A 14,156-nucleotide genomic window follows, 5' to 3' on the forward strand; every position below is an offset into this window, starting at 1 on the left:
TAACGTAAAATCTAACATTAAAATGCACGAAGCATAATACCTATATTTCTAAGTATTTATTCTATCACAAACATAGCTATATTCCTCTATTACCTATCACTATCTTGAAAATTCTGAAAATACTTTTTAAATTAAAAAAAATTTTTTAATGTTTATTTATTTTTGAGAGACAGACAGAGACAGAGAGAGAGACAGAGTGTGAGCAGAGGAGGGGCAGAGAGAGAGGGAGACACAGAGACTCCAGGCTCTGCGCTCTCAGCACAGAACCCGATGGGAGGGCTCAAACTCACAAACCGTGAGATCACGACCTGAGCTGAAGTCAGACGCTTAACTGACTGAGCCACCCAGGTGCCCCTGAAAAAATTTTTTTAAAGGTAAGATTTCTGCCCTCCACCCCAGACCTACAGAATCAGAACCTGTATTTTTTTAAAGCTTCCTGGGTGATTATGATGATTGGCAAGTTTGGGGATTACTTTTCTAGCAGGTGGCAAACAGATCCAGACAAAGCAACAGTCAGACACCCAGGGAATGATAGGCCTGTGTGCAGAGCCTACGTCTTACAGCTTCTACCCAGGGCTCTTTCTCACATGTTCTGCTGCTTCCTCAAATGGCCCTCTGTAGAAGTTTCTCTCTCGGTTTGAGGCTTTTAGCTCTTGCTTGCTTTCAGACAAAGAAGAGGAAAAATGTTTGGTAAACCATTGCGACCCCATGGGAATTTGAGGGGACAGTTGGGAGCCCTGCAGATTTGTCTGGGATGTCCAACCAAGAATTGGTCACAAGTCATTCCAGGAAGGGCTTCCTTGCCCTTGGGTTACCCACGAGGAAGTAATCTGGTAAACCAAAGGACATTTTGCCTATTCCTTTAGCATTTATGAAGTGTCCAGTGTGTGCCAGGAACTGGGGTAGGCATTAGGGATAAAAAGATAAGACATCATTCCTGTTCTCAAGGTGCTTATGAAATATATAAAGAATATATGGGAAATCTTTAACTTACTCAAAAAGCTTTATGAAATGATTTTTTTCCATAATTTATATGGTAGCAGCACCTAATTTAACCTGAAATCATTTGGTAGCAAAACCTGACCTGAACTGTCCTAAGGCAATGAATTCATCTCGCTTAGTGTGACTATTCATACACTTCACTGCAGAAGTATCGACGTGGTTTGACTTACAGCATGCTGCCCCAGATGTCACTGGGGTTGTTATATACAGTATCTGCACCAAATTATCTTTCTAAAATTGAAACAATTCTGAATTCTAAAACACATCTGGCCTAAGGGTTTTTACTCTCCCTAGGGCTTCTGATAAGAGATTGTGCACTTGTATTTCTTCAAGTCCTTTTTGTCCAGCAGGAATTCCAGAGATTTGAAGTTCATGGCCATGGTGAAGCCAGAACTCCCCATAAAGAGCCCCTGCTTGACCACGGAGACACAAATGTAAGAGCACCAGCATTTTTATGTGAGGCAGTCTTTGAACTTCTCCTGTTGCAGAGCACTGGACCCAGCTTGGCTGGGGAACCTTCCAGAGCATCATGATATAATCTGGGATATGGTATGACCAACTTTGACAACGGCGGCCAAGGGGGACAATCGGACTGCATTGACCTGCAAAGCAAGACAGTCCTTGTTGCAGCTGCTGGGCTGTGACCCTGAGCCTCTGTCCAGCTGTCAGTGCCCGAGTCAGGTCAGGGTCTGACAGGAGGGAACAATTCTCCCAGCAGCTGGGGGCAACCCAGGAATGGGAAATCCAGGGTGAGGACACGCAGAGTCCAGGCCAAGAGGTGGGCAACAAGGTCCAAACTTTAGCCAGAGGGTTCAGAGCGGGGCCCAGTCCCGGAGAAAGGCACAGGAAAGAGCAAGCACAGTCTCAGTCTGAGAAGCTTCAGGAAGGACATTTCCAGAGGGTTCTGTCCTCACTAGTGCTGGACAGAAGTAACAATTTTTGCGGATGTTTCCCGAGTCTCCACTTTCCTTAGAAAAGAAACATTTTGTCGTTATTTTGTCGTTAAGAAACATTTTGTCATTATTTTGTCGTTAGCAAAGAAACATCTTGAAGAAAGTTTGGAACACAGAATGAATGCTCCACATCATGTGTCATCGGGGAAACGCAAATTAAATCAACAATGAGATACCACTCCCTCCCTACTAGAGTAACCCAAATCCAGAATGCTGTCACCAAACCACTAAACGCCAGGTGCGGGGGACGATGTGGAACAAGAGGGACCCTCACTCGCCGCTGGTGGGAATGCAAAATGGTGCAGCCACTTTGGAAGACCGGTGGCGGTTTCTTAGAAGACTGAACCTACTCTTATCATATGATCCAGCAACTGTGCTTCTTGGTATTTACCCAAAGGAGCGGAAATGCGCGTCCGAACAAAAACTTCCACGCAGACGTTTATAGCAGACTTAGTCATAATTGCCGAAACTCGGAAGGAACCGAGATGGCCTTCGGTAGGCGAATGGACAAACTGTGGTCCAGCCACCCGACGGAATGTTATTCAGCACTAGAAAGAAATGAGCTGGGAAGCCATGAAAAGGCATGGAGGAAACTCAAACGTGAGTCGCTGAGTGGAGCTAGCCAAGCTAAGAAGGCTACGTACTGTGTGGTTCCAACTATATGACATTCTGGAAAAGGCAAAACTGTGGAGATGGTGAAAAGGTCAGTGGTTGCCAAGGGCTGCAGTGGGAGTGGGATAAACTGGTGGAGCACAGAGGATTTGGGGGACAGTGAAGACACTCTGTCAGATACCGTCGTGATGGACACATATCATTATACATTTGTTCAAATCCATACAAATCCACAACGCCATGAGGGAACGGAAATGTAAACTGTAGACTCTGGGTCTATAGACTTAGTGTAGTTTCCTCATTTATAACAAAAGCACCCCTCTGGTGGGGTGGTGATAACGGGCGAGGCTGTGCATGGGTGGAACAGGGCGGTTATGAGAAATCTCTGTATTTTCCTCTCGATTTTGAACCTATAACTTCTCTAAAACATAGCCTTAAATAGAATGTAGGGGTTCCTGGGTGGCTCAGTCAGTTAAGCATCCAGCTCTTGGGCTCTTGATTTTGGCTCAGGTCACGATCTCACGGTTCATGAGTTCAAGCCCCATGTTGGGCTCTGTGCTGACAGCATGGAGCCTGCTTGGGATTCTCTGTCTCTCTCTCTCTCTCTCTCTGCCCCTCCCCCGCATGCATGCACATGCTCTCAAAATAAATAAATAAACAGTAAAAACATAGAATGTGGAGGAACACATGCACTCATACTTTTCTGAGTTCCCTGCCTCTATTTCTTTATAAGCATGTTTTCAATTGGCATAGCATAGAGAAATGCTCTTTTCCCTTCACATTAAACATAACCCACTTCTCTCCTTTTCACCAAAGCAACTCAGGCTTGACCACCGGCTCCACTTTCACTGTGATCCCTGCCCCTTCCCCCATCATTCTAGGGGCTTTCCTGTCCCTTTGTCCCTTTCCGTGGTCACCCCAGCTGATCCCTGCATAGCACAGATACAGCACTCTCATTGGTGGAGGGTTTTTCCAGAACAACCACAGCCCAGGTGGTGAGATAGCCCAGGTGGTGACTGCAGCAGGTGCCCCAGCTTGATCCCCCCGCCCTCAATGTCTCTAATGAGCCGGAAAACAGAGGGAAATTAACTTCACAAAATGCAGATGGCATTCTCCCGATTGGGGTCTGTCCTTATTCTTTCTCAAGACATCCTTAATCCCTCCTCCATTTGTTCCCTCATCTTATTCCACACCCGGCAGAATGGACACCAGAAGGATGAAAAAACCTTTGTGCCTTACCACCCTTAGGTCATAGCAAAGTGACCACATCCCCACACCACCCCACCTTTAGGAAAAGAAGCAGCTCACAAAAAGCTAAAAACCTGAAGTTTTAGCTGAAATAAGCATCAGCTTTTGCTTTCTGCTTTAAAACAAGTCTGCATTTGCTTGAAAACTTCTAGTTTGGGTTAAAGGCACAGGCTCTGGGGGCGCCTGGGTGGGTCAGTCGGTTTAGCGTCTGACTCTTGATTTTGGCTCAAGTCGCGACCTCACAGTTTGAGCCCCTGGTCGGGCTCAGCGCTGACAGCAAGGAGCCTGCTTGGGATTCTTTCTCTCTCCCTCTTTCTCTGCCCCTCCCCCACTTGCACGCTATAAATAAATAAATTAATAAATTAATAAATAAATAAAGTTTATAAAAAAGAGGGTACCTGGGGGGCTCAGTCTGACTTCGGCTCAGGTCATGATCTTGTGGTTTCTAGGTTCAGGCCCTGCGTCAGGCTCTGAGCTGACAGCTTGGAGCCTGGAGCCTGCTTCGAATTCTCTGTCTCCCTCTCTCTCTGTCTCACTCCCACTCGTGCTCCGTCTCTGTCTCTCTCAAAAATAAATAAATATTTAAAAAAAAACCTTAAAAATAAAAAAGGCAGAAGCTTTGGAGCCATAGCACAGGGGTTTGCATCTGGCTCTTCGGTTTGCCAGCTGGGACCCTGGACAAGGTACTTTGCTCGGTTCTCAGCCTTGGTTTCCTCACAGCCTTGATGTAATGATTCCATGCATTTAATAGAAATCAAGTTCTTAGACCAGGGACAGGCACCCAGTAAGCACTACTGTGTTAGCTCTTATTACTTTAATATGAAAATGCATAAAATCACTTTCTTGCTAGGTTACTAAACTTCCTGCATCCCTTGTCTATCCCGATCAGATCCGAGCAAAAGAACGATGATCCCTAGAGATATACCATGTTCTAGAACCCTTCATACAGAACTGATGACTCCATGTTATAGAGCATGGAGGCAGAGGAAAGTTGACCCCAGAGCAGCTCCAGCCCAAATCCCTGCAGCTGGGTGTTCAGTGCCAACCGGCCCTGTTTCCTCCTGCACCCACTGAGGCTGCAACCCTTTTGCCTGGCACCAAAGCCCAGGCCAACCTTGCCTGACTGCGGGTTCTTACCATGGTTTCTCACTGCTCCAAAACACCCTAAGGGTAATCATGCCTTGACTAATCACTAAGGGAGCCTTCCCCAAAACTGATATTTTGAAACCTCCCTTTCAATGCACCATAGTAAAAGGGAAACTTTCCTTTCTTTTGCAAGGTGGGAGGACTATTTTGAAGGCAGGCCCCTTCTTAGACAATTTTAAGAAAGTGCAAATATGGAATTTGAGGACCTAGATACCAGTTCCCCTAAAACTAGGCTTGTGCACATACTTCTTGAAGTCTTCTGCTACCTACAAGGGTAGATATACTCTGTTTTGTTTTGTTTTTAAAATTTTTTAATGTTTATTTATTTTTGAGAGAGACAGACAGACAGACAGAGTGAGAGTAGGGGAGAGGCAGAGAGAGAGGGAGACACAGAATCTGAAGCAGGCTCCAGGCTCTGAGCTGTCAGCATGAGCCATCAGCACAGAGCCCAATGCAGGGATTGAACTACAAACCATGAGATGACCTGGGCTGAAGTTGGACACTTAACTGACTGAGCTACCCAGGCGCCCCAGATATACTCCATTTTGAAGACTGCTGTTCTCGAGTACAATGGCCTGAATTGCAGTAGGCATTTACAACATGTACATTTATTTGTCTTGAAGAAGAAACAACAGAATCAAAAGTTCAGACACAAGAAACCCAGGGCAGGTTTGAGGGACAGAAGGCAGTTGGCTGTGGTTGAAGTCACAGGTATAAGCAGAGAGAATCCTAGGATGCAAGGCTGGAAGAGAAGGGTGGAGGGGGGGCAAAGTGCTAGGGCCCTGAATGCCACACTAGGGTGTTTGGGCGTCAGTCTTTTCATAGTCGCTGAGGAGTCTTAATTAAAGTAGAAGCAGCAGCTGTGGGATGACTGTAAGAACACTTTGTTAGGAATCAGGAGTCTTGGGTTCGTTTTGCCTTGGTCACTGTGGGACATCAGGGAAGTCCCTCTGAGGCTTCATGTCTTTGGCCAAGTGGCCTAGAAGCAGAGCCTGAGACAGGAATTCAGATGCCTATGACGTGCGTACGTGGGGGGAGGGCTCTCGGAGGAAGGGAATGTGGGAAGCATGCTGAAGAGGAAGTTGCCAAACCAGGCTGTGTCTCAGGCGACGACCTTGGCCTCATCCACAGATGCTCTGGGTGTAACTCCCACCACAGCAGAGCCCTCCCTGAGGAAGGGGCCGGGCTTTAGAGCCTGTATGAGCTGTTGGCCACCATAACCTGCAGGCATCTCAGGGAGAGGTGCTCCCGTCAGCCAGAGCTGGCCTCCAGAGGACACAGGCAGGAGCCTTCGTCATTGCTGCCATCATCACGGTGGCGGGGGTGGGTACGCGCAGTTATTTCCAGTATCCACCGTATAAAACAGGCATAACACGCTGACCTCACTGAGGTTGCGGTGGGAGCCAGGAAATAGAAATTCTAAGCCGGGAAGTGACAACAGTGGGGTCGCAGAAGTGTGGCTAAGTGGCTGCAGGGCGGTAGCGTGCCGGGAGGCCAGCCCAGACGGTTCACGAGAGCCGACTGCCGAGTCTTTAAGGATCTCGGCAAGCTGGTGGTAAAACACAGCCATTGGGACAAAATTAAATTATGTAAGCTTACAATTAAATGACGGTATTAAACGCAATGGTAAAAAATAATTCGAAACTCATTTTAGTGCTGTGATCTTGAGGTCATTTGCCTCCACTGTATTGGTCCCGTGGAAATATTATGTAATAGTGAACTACTACACATCTTTTCTCACCCCCGTGTTCAAAGACGGAGTTGGAAAACGCCACAAATCAGGGCTTCTCTTTTTTCTCAGCGAACCAATTATTAAACATTTACCAGGGAGCGCATTGTGGCTTCAGAGCAACTCGTTCTCCCCCCAGCCCACAAAAATATGCACACAATGGCCTGCTTAAGAGAAGGTTCTCTCTGCAGCCAGGAGAGGGGTGGGTGTTTCTTCTGGGAATTTTAAAGCTGGGTGTTAGTAAGGGAGGAAACACTATGGAGGGAGGTTGGGGTGGGGGGTGGCTCTTCTCCTCTACCAAGCACACACCTTCGCAGGTAGGATCTACCTGGTTGTGACACTTCGTCCCTCTGAAGCCAAAAGAGCTCATGGCCTGTGAAAATTTCTCAGGTGCTTGGAACAATGTTAAATTATGACTATTTATCAATTCACTGAAAACGCGCTCGTGTGTCTGATAGGGTGTGGTACTGCTTATATGGGCCCCGGCTTCAAAGAGGGGGTGAATGAGAAGACTCTTTCCAAGCCAGGAAACCCCTAGCGGGAAGATAGCATTTTCCCCAGCTCCTAACCCTTAAAGAACCGAAGGAGTTAGTCCCTTTGGAGCCCTGAGGAGTAAGATTTAATGATTAAGGCTATTGTATTTATAAAGCCATTGTTATTTAACAGACAAATTCTTTGTTGTAGATGAGTTCTTAGAGAACCCTTAAAAGGACGCCTGCACAAACACTTATGAAGCTGTGACAAATCTTCTTGTGTTTAGAAGCACACACTATCCCCTCTGTCCAGGCAGATCCACTCTCCTGGGTCCACCCGTCCAGAGGAAGTAGGGAGGCAGGAGGCCACCCGTCTAGCACTGAGCTCAGGTGTAAAGCTTACAGACAGGAAATGCAGATGCTTATTTAAAACATCCTCCTGCTCACCTCCCAGGGGTTCTGTGCTAATAAATTGGCATTAATAAGATAAACTAATTGGGGGTGGCCTGGCTCACAGGCCAGGTTCTCAGCTGCTACCTCCTGGCTCCCGGCGCTGGCTGCCAGCGGGAATTGTGCTGGGGGGGAGGGGCGGGGTGGGGGATGGGGCAGAAACAGAGGAGCCTGGTGTCTGGGGCACAGGGCCCCTGGCTTGCTACAAAGAGTCAAGCAAAGCCTCCTCTGCCGTTCCCCAGCCTGCTGAGTCTGGTCCCGTGCAGAAGGAGGCACTCTTAACCACTTGGAGGTGTAGTTCCCTCGGGAGAGTAAAATCGTAGCCCGTAGGCAAAGTAACGTCTATTTCAAATGTAAGTGAGGAAACACATTCGTTTTCGGGCTGTAAGGACAACCAAACCTCTCTCTCTATTTTTTCCTTTGGTCGGTTTAATTGTTATATATTTGACAATGCCTAATCATAATCTATTTCATTCAGACCCTATTTATTCAAGGGGGCGTTCTTTATAGTTGCTAGATCGTCGCACGTCTGTCTTACACTATAAATATCTGTGTGATTCTTTGGCCAACAAGTAGCACAGCACCGCATTGAGGGAGGTCCTCTGAATGACACACGCTGAACAGTTTTTTATTTTAGTTCATTTAAATTTAAATGGTCACATGCGGCTGGTGGCTGCCCTCATTACACAGTACGATCTGTGTTCGTAACAGCTCTGCTTTGATTCGTACATTCATTCACCCATTCAAACAACTATTTACGGAGCTTCAGCCCTGAGCAGTGTGCTGTGCTAGGTTCTGTGGACACAGGATTCCCTGCTCTGAGGAAACTTCCAGTCTAGCAGGGGAGGTACGCTTATAAGGAAACACTGCGTGTTAAGTGCCGGGGAGGAGCACTTTTGGGGGTGCACTCACTGCTGCCCGGATGAGAGGCTGGGTCCAGCAGAAGAACGGGGTTTTTCCCACAGGAGTGACGTTTAAGCTGGATCTTAAAATAGGAGTACACCACAAAAATGAGCGAGAGGGTTCAGGAAGAGAAGTTGTTTAATATCTTACCCGTTTGATCATGATGACGCAGATACCTTTGGGGTTAGCAGTGCCTGGGCACTCTGGAGACCCTCACACAAATAAGTTTGCAAGACAACTGCAAAAGGAAAAGCTTTTTTGACAGGGGTTTTCTGAATGCCAAGATTCCCAGCTGGGGAGGGATTGTGTTCATTCTCCCGTCTGGGGACAAGATCAGGAAGCAACCTGCCGCGAAGATTAGTTCCTAAAGGCCTCTGGAAAACCTGTGTGGCTCAGTTGGTTAAGCGCCCGACTTCTGCTCATGTCATGATCTCATGGTTTGTGAGTCTGAGCCTTGTATCGGGCTTTCTGCTGTCAGCACGGAGCCTGCTTGAGATCCTCCACCGCCCCCCTCTCTGCCCTTCCCCCCTCTGAAAAAAAAATAAACATTAAAAAAAAAACCCGAGGTTTCATACATTTAGAGAGAGAAAGAGTCTGAACCTGAGGCTGTCTTCTTGCCAGTTGGCTGGCAGGAAGTAGGAGAGAGAAATGTTGTCTGCTTTCCCTACTATTACTGGTAGACAGGTGCAGAAGAGAATAGCTTCAAAAAATCCTTACCTCTCTAATACATCGATGCAGGTGAAATTTGCCCCAAGTGATCATTGCAGATAGTCTGTATAGGGGGAAATATGCCCTGTGTAAAAGCAGGAACCAGAGTGGCTTCACTCGGCCTTGCCCTCAGAGCAGGGACAGGGCTAAGATGTGCCTAAAGGCAGGCTGGTTACCTGCTGTTCCAGGGCCTCTCCTCCTCCCCACCTGCCTCCTCGTTCACTGCCCAGTCTACTGGGAATGGAGTTTCCCCTGCCTGGGGTCGGAGACTAATTCCATGTACTTGGGAAGGGCTCTGCATCTGGGAGCCGACAGCTTGAATGTGTGTATGTCTTCTCAAGTGATCTCAGAGGCTCAGTTCTGCCCTCAGCACTATTGGGCAGGAAGCTAATCCAAGGGAGATATTATTTTTATTTATTTAATTTAATTTTTTTTTAAAGAGAGAGAAAACAAGAGTGGGGGAGAGGGCAGAGGGAGACAGAGAGAAAGAGAGAGAGAGAGAGAGAGAGAGAGAGAGAGAGAGAGAGAAAGAGAATCCCAAGCAAGCTCTATGCTCAGCCCAGAGCCTAACGGAGGGCCAGATCTCATGACAGTGAGATCATGACCTGAGCCCAAATCAAGAGTCGGATGCTTAACCCACTGAGCCACCCAGTGCCCCTATTTTTTATTTTTTAATTCCAAAGTAGGAAGTGGGAAAGCAGGTGGAAAGATGCTCTCAAGCCTGGAACTGGGTGGGGGCAGAAAAGGCTAGGTACTTAAGAATGTGCTGGATGTGGGGGCAATAAAGGGATTGTGGAAACATGAGGTCTCTGTACCTGCCACTGAGGAGGACCACCAGTGCTGTGGAATGGCCAAAAGGGAGAAGGATCAAAGCTAGTCTCCTGGTTCCTTCCCTCCTTCCCTTAATTCTGTGTATAAATTGAAATGTGATCTTCTCTCCTGGCCTACAGTGAGCAGGGAGGAGGTGCTGGGTGGGAGACAAGGGAAGAGTCTTGTCTATCAGGGATCCTAGCTTCTTGGAGGACCTATAAGAAACTGGGGCTTCTGGTAGCTTCTCCCTTCAGCTTTCTCTGCACCTGCTTTCTTGCCATCTTGTGTCGTGAGGGTCAGAGATTCCTGGGACTTTCTAAAATGTGTTCCTTCTATTTTCCCTCTGAGCATGCTACTCAGCTTGCTTTTCTATGTCCTCATTCAACCACATTGCTATCGCTGAGTGTGGCCATCACTCTGTTCTCGTTCTTCCTCATGGTGCCAGAATTTCTTCCCTTCGGCACTTGTCCACGGTGGATCAGTGTAAGAGAAGAATGAACTGGGAAGAGGCCACATACTGGAGTCTCTGAGATCTTTGAGCAAATCCCAATACACCCCTTACCGTCTTCAAAGTTAGGGAGAAACCCTCAAGACTACCCTCATTTCTGACAGTGATCGCAGGCTTGGGCTTCTTCAAGACCATGCTCAGGTTCAATAATTATCTAGTGGGACATACAGAACTCACTGGAAGCTAGAGTACCCACAGTTATGCTTTATTGCAGCAAAAGGATACAGATTAAAGTCAGCCCAGAGGAGAGGTGCATGGGACAGCATTCAGGAGGGCTCCACTGTGGAGTTTCCAGTTGTCTGCCCCCCGAGATGTGTAGACAGCAGTACATTCCAGGAAAGATGTCTGGCGATATGCACAGTGTTGCCAACCAAGGAAGCTCACCCAAGCCTTAGTGTCCAGAGTCTTTACCAAGACTAACCAAGCTACACCCATGTAGCTACACTTAGTTTCTAGCCTCTCTGGAGGCTGAGTTGATACATGCCCAAAGCCCCCACCACAAATCACATTGTTAGCATAGACTGTTGAGTGTGGCCTCAGGCCCCCAGGTAAAGACACTTTTATTAGCATATCCCAAGGGTTCAGAGATGACATCCCAGAAACCAAACGGCTAGGCTAGACTTCCCTTTGGGCAAGGTTAAGCTTTTGCCACATCTCATCTGTGTGATGTTGAAATTTTACTAACCTCACTGGGCCTCTATTTCTTTATCAGCAAACTGGAGACAATGACCACCAATCTTATTGGGCTTTTGTGAGGACTAAGTGATATGACAGATGTAAAAGGAGAGCTGGTATATGAAAGGGTTCAACAAAAATTAGGTCCCTCCTGGTTTCCTCCAGGTTCTCATCTCCTAAATCGGCCCAGGGCATCATTCCCTCTTTCCTCTTCTTCCACCCCTTATACCAATTTGCTTTTATTTTTACCCCCAGAAAAGGGTACTACCCTACGTGTTGTTACTAAGCTGTTCTTTTAAAAGGGTGTGTGTGTGTGTGTGTGTGTGTGTGTGTGTGTGTGTTACTTTTTAAAATGGCTCCATACTTCTCCATTGCACAAGCATACTGGATCATTGCCGTCTGCGTGGGCTGCACAACATCCCGATGCACATGCATCTTTGTGACTTGTGTCAGTGTTTCTGCAGGCTGCATTCTTGCACCTGTACCCGAAAGGCATGAAGCAGCATGTGCAGGAGGGTGGCTTGGAGGGCATAACAGACACTGCTGCAGCCCGGTCCTGTCCTTGTCTTTCATCATCCCTGCCCGTGCCCAGTGTCCCACTGCATCTGAGAGTCAGTGCATGGGGGCTTTCTCTTGGCCTGAGTCCGGGGTTAGGCAAGGCTTGTGCCATTGCTTGGGAGCAATGAGTGGCTGGGGAATGTGAAAGTCATTGGTGACCTACCATTCACCATGAGAGAGGACACAGCGAGTGGGGTTTCAAGGCCAGGGTCAACAGAGTCCGTGCCCACTAGAGTTTCAGCCAGAACTCAAAAATACAAACCCAGGGAAGAAGAGGAAGCAGGAAGGCCAGATGAATGTCTGGAAAGAAAAAAGCAACCACTGTCTGCCCTTGGCACTGAGTAGCTTTGTTCCTGACACACTAGTAGAACAGCCTGCACCAGATCCAGGCCTGTCTCTGTCCCCAGAGTCCATCACCGGCAGGTGGTGTCCCTCCCCTGGTCAGGACAGGCCAGTGGCTGGGGACACGGAGGCCAAGGAAACACCTGCTTCTATCCTGTCTGGGCATCTGGCAGCCTTGGATGCCCATCAGGCCTGGACTTAATTTCTTTACACTAAGGCCATGAGATATGAGCTCCAGTTCTGTCTCAACCACCGAATCACTGCATGATTTCTATCTGCGTGATCTTGCACAGACTTAGTTTTCTCAGCTGCTAAAAAAATGAAGCAAAGGAAGAGAAAGTTGGGCAGTAACTAACATTTGTGCAGAGCATTTAGTTTACAAAGTGCCTTATCTCCTTGGCGCTCACTTTATCCCCACTTTCCATAGGAGGAAATATGTCTTAGAGGGGTTCGGTGATCTGACCATGTTCACCCTGCTGGTCGGCCAGGACTTTCTTGGAAAATCCTATGTTTCTTCAACTGACCATACTGGAAGATTCTAACTTTGTAAGTCTAAGATTTTTAGGGCCTGCCCTAAAATAGCAAAACAGTTTTGGGGCGCCTGGGTGGCTCAGTCGGTTAAGCGGCCGACTTCAGCTCAGGTCACGATCCCGCAGTCCGTGAGTTCGAGCCCCGCGTCGGGCTCTGGGCTGATGGCTCAGAGCCTGGAGCCTGCTTCTGATTCTGTGTCTCCCTCTCCCTCTGCCCCTCCCCCGTTCATGCTCTGTCTCAAAAATAAATAAAACGTTAAAAAAAAAAAAAAGAAAAAAAATAGCAAAACAGTTTTAAGTAGGAGCTTTCAGACACATCTGGGCTTTGAACCATTACTTGGGCAGGTTACTTGGAGCTTTGGTTTTCTCCTCTCGAATCATAATAAGGCAATATTTATTAAGTGTTTATTATATGACAAACACTGTGCTACATGAACTATTTTGCTTATCCTCACAACACCTCTATGAGGTAATATAATTATCCCTGTTTTACAGATGAAGAAACTGAGGCTTGAAGATATCAATAGCTGTATAGTGGGAATAGAGAAACCAAGAGAGACTGGAACTTGTCAGAAGGCTCTAGAGAGAATCTTCAAGTAGATAAAATTGATAGACTCTCTGAAAGTTCTGAACATATGGATATAGACAATTGATGGAGAATTTAGTGTTGAATTGTAATTGCTGTATGTAAGACAAGTAAACAAAACACGATAATTCTTAAGTCCAGAAAACATAAAAAGTTTGCAGGAAATGAAAAGGTCAGTTGTGAATAGGATTTGAGTAGTCATAATGAATACCTTTTTAAATGATTTTTTTAAGATGTTTATTTATTTTGAGAGAGAGAAAGAGAAAGCGTGAGCAGGGGAGGGGCAGAGAGAGAGGGAGAGAGAGAATCCCAAACAGGCTCTGCACTGTTGCAGAGCCTGACGTGGGGCTCGAACTCACAAACCCTGAATCATGACTTGAGCTGAAAATCAAGAGTCAGATGCTTACCTGACTGAGCCACAAGTTCTTGGTTTGAGTTGGTTCTCAAACCAAGGAATAGTGATCCACTTTAACAACCCTAAAGTGTAGGCATCCCTGGAAGCAGATACTTTCACCATCACAGGCCATGCTGAGACAAAGCAGCTGACAGAAATGCTCCCCAGTATCTCAAATGAGGCTTTAAGTATCTTTGGGCTGAAGCTCTGCCCAAACAATCTGTGGATGGAAAGGCACCCCTTGCTACTGGAGAGGATAATGATGATGAAGGTCCAGATCTCGTGGAGAATTTGGATGAAGCTTCCAAGAATGAAGCACACTGAATGGAGTCAACTTCTGAAGAAGATAAAACTTGAAGAAGTTACTGGGAGCTGCTATTGTATACGATGACTGCTTCTTACAAATTTTGTTCATGGATCTGATAAAATCTGGATCTCGAATATTTTTTAAGCCCAAGACCCTTGGACACTGCAGCTCTTTTCAGTTTTTGCTTATATACAATTCATTCTTCGCAGCTAATTAAGCTGA

The 14,156-nt window shown here is 46.9% G+C and overlaps 1 pseudogene; it reads left to right on the forward strand.

The window, feature by feature from the left end:
- The first annotated feature begins 2,205 nt into the window (after positions 1-2,205).
- On the forward strand, positions 2,206-13,951 carry LOC122211542 (annotated as a pseudogene).
- The last annotated feature ends 205 nt before the right edge of the window (positions 13,952-14,156 follow it).

The sequence above is a fragment of the Panthera leo genome, chromosome F3 (genome assembly GCF_018350215.1).
Source record: "Panthera leo isolate Ple1 chromosome F3, P.leo_Ple1_pat1.1, whole genome shotgun sequence".
In the NCBI taxonomy this organism is placed as follows: Eukaryota; Metazoa; Chordata; class Mammalia; order Carnivora; family Felidae; genus Panthera; species Panthera leo.